The sequence below is a fragment of the Arachis hypogaea genome, chromosome 17 (genome assembly GCF_003086295.3).
Source record: "Arachis hypogaea cultivar Tifrunner chromosome 17, arahy.Tifrunner.gnm2.J5K5, whole genome shotgun sequence".
NCBI lineage: Eukaryota > Viridiplantae > Streptophyta > Magnoliopsida > Fabales > Fabaceae > Arachis > Arachis hypogaea.
In genome coordinates, this window is record NC_092052.1 from 53,841,855 (window position 1) to 53,848,964 (window position 7,110).

A 7,110-nucleotide genomic window follows, 5' to 3' on the forward strand; every position below is an offset into this window, starting at 1 on the left:
CTTGATTTCTTCTGAACTAAAACTCAAATCAAAACTCCGATTTCACCAAAATGATCCTCTCTTCTTCCTCTACATAACCATGTAACTTATCAAGGATGGAAATAAGGTGAGATGGCTGTTCCTTTCCTATTTCAATTCGGTTTTCAAGGAAAACCATGCAAAATATGTGTTTTCTTGATGTTCTTCCTTAGGAATCATGCTTAACTTAACTTGAGGGCCAAGAAACGTGAATTTCCAGCAAGTCTAAGGTGAGATATCTCTTCCTAACATACTGAGTGAGATTTGGTCAGTTGAGAGTTTTTGGATTTAAAGTTGTTCTTGATGTGATTTAGGAGGAAAAAGTGCTTAAGGACCACCTGAAAGTTTAACCGAATTAGGAGCAGCAAAACCAGGTAGGGTGTCACGAAATTAATCTTGATTAATTGTGTTTGAGTTGTGTGAATGTTGTATAAATTGGCTGTGCTAAAAATTGGTTGCTTATATGATTGATTCTTGGTGAAAATTTGGTGAAATTTTGATGAAATTTGATGAAATTCAAGCTTTAAAGTTCATGTTCTTGGGCAGCTGGAAAAATGAAACCCTAAGCTTAAATTGAGGTTCAATTTATGTTGAAATCATGTAGAAAAGATGGGGTTTTAGTGGCTGCTAATTTATTATGAATTATAGTAAAAATCGGTTGCTGAAAAGATTGAAAAACGGGTAAAAACAGAGAAAGAATCTGAAGAATTTATGAAGAACATGAAGAACACTTTGAGTGTGATGAAGAACAATGAAGAACACCTTTTTGATTCATAAAAGGGCAAGGAAGTAATTAATTTGGTGTTTGGGGGATTATTTGGTAATTTCTGAAAGTTAGGGTGGTAAAAGTAGAAATATTAAAAGTTACGGGTGGTAAAAAGTGAATTTTAAAGGTTAAAAGAAAAGTTAAGTTAATTTTCGAAAATTTAATGATAAAATAATAAAAAAATATAAAATATTAAATAATAATATTTAATTAAAAATAATATTTTAATAAAAATAATAAAATAATGCAGAAAAGGCAGTTTTCTGTAAAAGCTTTAGAAAGACAACTTTAAGCGCAGAATCTCATAATTACCTTCATAAAACACTTAGGGAGTGGTGAAAACATATTAGTGAGGTAAAGATAAATAAAAGATAAAAAGTTGAAGAAAAGATAAAAATCAAAGAAAAAGTCTGTAAAGTTTTAATGACAGAAAAACAGACAGAGACTAGTGAATGAACTAGGGCAACATAGTTAGTCCTGGAATTGCGAATAGGGTTAGGTATTATATGAAAAGTTAAACTGTTTCAGTATAGACTTAATGAACCTATACTTGGGACAGACTAACTATTCATACCGAAATTTACATAAGCTTTAAATACATACGTTAAACAGAGAAATCAGAGCAGAGTAAAGAAACACAGAGAACAGAGTAACCAGAGCAGAATAAAGGGATACAAAGAAAAGAGAAACCAGAATAGAGTAAAGAGATACAAAGAGAAAAGAGTAATATGATAAAGAGAAATGGTTTGAGCCAAGATATTGTAAAAGTGAAAGATGTAAAGTTTGTATAGTATGATTGAACAGAGAAAGAAAGAGGTACTGCATAAGAATGTGAAAGTTATGATGAATAATGAGAATGATAATGAATGATGATAATGAGAATGATTATGTGATGATCTGCTACGTGAAGGCAGTAAGATAGATGGTGGTACGACAACTGAGAACGCTTTCCTACGGTACAGATCCATATTTTATTTCTGTAAGGCAGAGGGGTTATTTTCTGCTACAGAAGTACCGTGACCACCTGTTCCATTTCTGTAGTGGCAGAGGGGTTATTTCCTGTATACAGAAGGTGTGTCGGCGTACATCCCTGCAGTGGCAGATGTGTTATTTCCTGCGTGCAGTGGACCCTATGGTGGCAGAGGGGTTATTTCCTGTACACAGGGGTATAGCCAATAGGAAAGCCTTATCCAGACAGAGGTTGCTGGATAACGTCGGGAGCGGGTTAGTAACCGATAGATGAGCTCATTACCTGCACTAGGGCTAGACATGCATCATACTTGGTTGCGCATTTCCTTTGTTATGTTTGTGGTATGAATGTATGCTTTCCTTGTTTGTATTCCATTCTCTGCGCTTGTGATATTTTCTTGTATTCTTCTGTTTGTGTTCTGCTATCTGTTTTCTCTATCTTCTCTACTTATCTGTGTTTTCTAATTACTGTTTCCTTGTATTCTTCTAATAGTCTGCTAAACAACATAGAATTAATGAACGTAACTAATAACCCCGACCCTACTAAGAACTCCCCAGTTCTTACCCCTTCTCTCTCCCTTCCCCCTTCAGATGGAAGTAAGAGTACCTTACCATAGTTCGCTGATGACCGTTCGCAAGAAGAGGATTCTGCTCTAGATAGTCTTCTGAGTCTAGGGTGAATATCGTTCTCTGATTATATGTAAATACTGTGAGACCAGCCAACGTCTGCACCCCTTCGTATGCGCACTTTAACCTAAATCCTGTGTACGAGATTCCTATTTTGTGGATACTTCATGAGGTACTAGAGAGACGTCCTGTGGAAAAGTCTGATCGTGCAGATGAGTAGCAGATGATGTTCTATCTTTTGATGACGTTCCACCTGACTTGAGTTGTGAAGACTTAGAACGTACTTTCCCTCGCTTTAGTAGTTTAGAGGGACTAGGTGAGTATAGAGTCTAGGCTAGCTTAGGTGCCAGCTTAGGGACCTCTTGAACAGGTCAGGACCTGGGATGTTGTATGTATGTATATGTATATAGTTATTATCTAGCTATACCTAGGGGTGTTCTAACTAAAGGTCTATACTCTAATAAAGGCTGGATAACTGAATGTTGCTAGCTACTTGTGATGTATTTATGTGTGGTTGCTTATAACTGTTTTATCTGTTATCAGCTGCGAGTTGATTATGAATGATTCCGTCTATTAATCCAAATGTTTTCAAAAAAAAAAGTACCTCGCTAACTAACTACGCTTTTAACAACGAATCAGGCTCATATAATAAAAAATAGATAATATATAGGATGACAAATTGGTAGCACTCAGTTTCTGGTGTGTCCTAGGCGTACTGAAAATTGGGTCGTTACATTTTCTTCCATGTTGATGTATTTTTCTGCTCGCTCCTGCACTTCGTCTAAGGAGGTAGGGTATTTCTTTGATATGGATTGACTAAAAGGTCCTTCTCATAGGCCATTGATGAGTCCCATGATGGCGGCCTCTGTTGGCAAGCTTTGTATGTCCATGCATGTTTTGTTGAATCTCTCCATGTAGTTGCGGAGGCTCTCCCGGTCTCCTTGCTTGATCCTTAGTAAACTGGTGGTGTGTTTGGTCTTATCTTTTTGGATGGAGAACCTGGCTAGGAATTTTTTGGCCAGGTCGTCAAAGTTTGAGATGGACTTTGGAGGTAGGTTGTCGAACCATTTGATTGCTGTCTTCGTGAGAGTTGTTGGAAAAGCTTTGCAACGAACGTTGTCTGAGGCATCGGTGAGGTACATTCTGCTTCTGAAATTGATGAGATGATGGTTGGGATCTGTGGTACCATCATACAAAATCATATCCAGGAGTTTGAAGTCTTTGGGGATTTTGGTTTTCATGATTTCCCTAGTGAATGGATCTTGCTCTTTGTGTGAACTTTCCTCGGGAGTGGTCTGAGGGGTTTTTGATTTGAGATCGGCTTCTAATTGTAGGAGTTTATCTTCCAATTCTTGTCGCCGCCGTACCTCTCTTTGTAGATCCTTTCCGACCTCTTGTTGTTGTTGGGTTTCATTTTCAAGTTGCTTTAAGCGGTCTTGAAGTGCTTCTATTACCCCCGGATTTGATGAGTTTTTGTCCCCGTTGGATTCCGGAGTATTCTTTAGCGTAGTGTCCGCGTTCTTGTGCGGTGTTCTGTTTTCCAGATCTGAATCGTGGTCGTTGTCATGGCCGTCCGCCATGGTGTTAGGATGACTTCCAGGGTCCCCGGCAACGGCACCAATGTTCCAGGGGTTACCTGAAACTGGAGGTCGATCTCGGATGAGATCTTCTATACTGGTCAGAGATGGCGTGTCCGGCTGGCTGGTGGCGGCCGGAGCTATTGTGTCCGACTTGTTAGACTTGCTGCACTGCTGATCCTTGGTCACCGGAGGGTGGGGGGTACCTGCAAGAGACTCCGATGCTTAAGTTAGCACGGGTATTAAGCAGGTTTTTAGTAGAATCAGAGTATGAGTTATACCTGGGTGCTCCAGTGTATTTATAGTTGTTGTAGAGTGACCTTTCTAGATAAGATAAGTTAGTTATCTTTGAGGTCAGCTTATCCTTAAGGGAACCGCCCTTATCTCTATAGGCTTGGACGGCCTTTGGATTTGGGTCGTGTTCCTCTATTTGGGCCCTTTATTGGGCTTTCCTGTTGATTTGGCCGACCTCTTTGAGAAGAGGTCAGATAGCCTGACCTGAAGAGGTCGGTTGCTTTGTCGCCGATCATCCCGGGTCGGATAGCTCGACCCAGGGTATGAACAGTAGGGAAATGTAAAACTCATGAAATGCAATGCAACCTATATATATAAACTCTTCAAGACAAACATAAATCAAATTCCACTAATTCAGTTTATACAGTAAGAACAGGTAACATTGTAGGAAGATAGCTCATGAAAGCAGGGAGCATAGAATCAAGCATTGAACCCTCACTGATGGTGTATGTGCACTCTATTCTCTCAAGTGTATAGGGTAATCACTCTACTCTTCTCTAATCATGCTTTCTAAATTTTGTTCTTCACCTAACCAATCAACAATAATTAACATACCAATGCAAACATCATGAGGTCTTTTCAAGGTTGTAATGGGGCTAAGATAAGGGTGAGGGTATATGTATGGCCAAGTGAGCTATAATATGAATCTTTGACTAACCTAAGCTTTCACCTAACATACATATACTCTATATAACTTTAGAATCATGTCTAGCTACCCATAGTTTTCACTTTTGCATTACATACTCATGCATCAACTTTCTTTTAATTTTTTTTATTACACATGCATTGATCTTTGAACTTAACTTAACTTAGAATCGGGGTAATTTTGTCCCCTTATTATTATATATATAAAATTCTTTTTTCAACTTAAATAGAAAAATAAACATAACTTATCAATGCACATGGATTTTTAATTTTTCTAGTCTCACATGAGTAGGTACCCGAATTCCCATTATTTTATCATGACACATCCCCTTATTAACCCTTGTTCCACAATTCTCCCATACTTAATTAACACACAATTTCTATCTTAAGCTAACCAAAGATTCAATTGGGATATTAATTGTTTTTTTTTCGCTTAAGGCTAGTAATGTGGTAAAATATAGAACAAATGGGATTAAAAAGCTCAAAGTGGCTGACAAATGTATTTTAAAGGGTAGGCTTATTTGGGATAAGTGGGCTAAAGAAATAATGGCCTCAATCATACACATGCATATAACATATAAAATATTAGACATATAGGATGAAACAAAATAAGATTCCAATCATAGAGAAGTAAACACACAAGAATAAAATATTTATGGTTAAATAATGTAACCATGTAATTAAGCTCAAATCTCACAGGTTGTGTGTTCTTAGCTTTTTAAACTATGTTCCAAATACAACTTCAAGCAAATTTAACACAAAAGTTTTGATTTAAATTAGTGAAATTTTTTAAAAATAGGGTCTTAGAAGAAACTTATTATTTTTAATCAAGTAGAACATGCATGCAAATAACCTATTTCTATGCAATCTATCCTATTCTACAAAAGAAAAATTAACTAAATATCCTATTTTACTGGTGTTTAAGGAAGAGAATTTACCTCCGGAAGTCAGGTACTGACCGACCTCCCCACACTTAAGGCTTTGCACCGTCCTCGGTGCCATCTGTCAGTGATGCACGGAAACTTGACTCTCAACAATTTTCCTCGGCAAGTATACCGAATTGTTGTCAAGTAAAAACTCACAATAGAGTGAGGTCGAATCCCACAGGGATTGATTGGTCAATCAACTTTAATTAGAGGAATGTTCTAGTTGAGCTAAGCAGAATTTGATGTGAGAGTTGCAGGAAATTAAACGACGGAAAGTAAATAGCAGAAAATGTAAATGCTGGGAATAAAGAGCTGAATATAAATGACGGAAAGTAAATTGCAGAATTTTAAATGGGGAATGGGGAATTTAGCATGAAAGTAAATTGCAGAAATTAAAGAGAATGGGTAAGATTAGAAATAGGGGATTCATTGGGCTCAGGAGATGTTGCATTCTCCGGATCAAGTTCATTTTCATCTCTTCCTCAATCAATGCATTCATTGATCTCCTTGGAAATCTTAAGTGATTGAATTCCAATTCCTTGGTAATTCAATCTCTCAAATCTTAATCAATAGCCAATTCCTTGGTCCAATTGCTCATGAGAAGAGATGAAGTATGGTCACTGATTATACCACATGTATTTCCAAATCAAAGTGTTGGTAGGATTATATGTCACTATATCCATCCAAATCCCAATTTGGTCCAACATGAGAAAGCATTTCTAGCATGATCTCTTCATTCCTCTTCCAAGGTTCTGAAGAGATCCAAGTATGAATAGCTTCTTTTCCAAGACAACTACCCAATTGGATGAAGATTGAAAGCTTTCTAGTAAAATCAAGAGAAAAGAAAGAAGAAGAATAATGAAAACTATTATTGATCCATCAAATTACAACAGAGCTCCCTAACCCAATGAAAGGAGTTTAGTTGTTCATGGCTCTGGGAATGGAAAATAAAGATGGAGAATGCATTCTGAAAGTAAAACTAGAAGTTGCAGAGAAAGTAAAATTATACAGAGAGTAGTTCTCCCAATCCCCAAAAGCTTTTCTCTAGTTCAAAACTACTCCTATTTATACTACTCTTCTAATCTTCTAGTTGGCTCTTCAAGTCTTGGATATGGGCCTTTGGATCTTGAGTTAAAGCAGTTATCATCTTTAGTGGGCTCAGCTTCACTTGCAGAGAAAGTGTGCAGTAGGCATGGACTTTAGCTTAGGGCGTTAGTGGTGTAAACGTTAAGTGAAAATATGGGGTCGAGAACGTTAGTGACAATCACCTTTTTCACTAGCGTTCCTA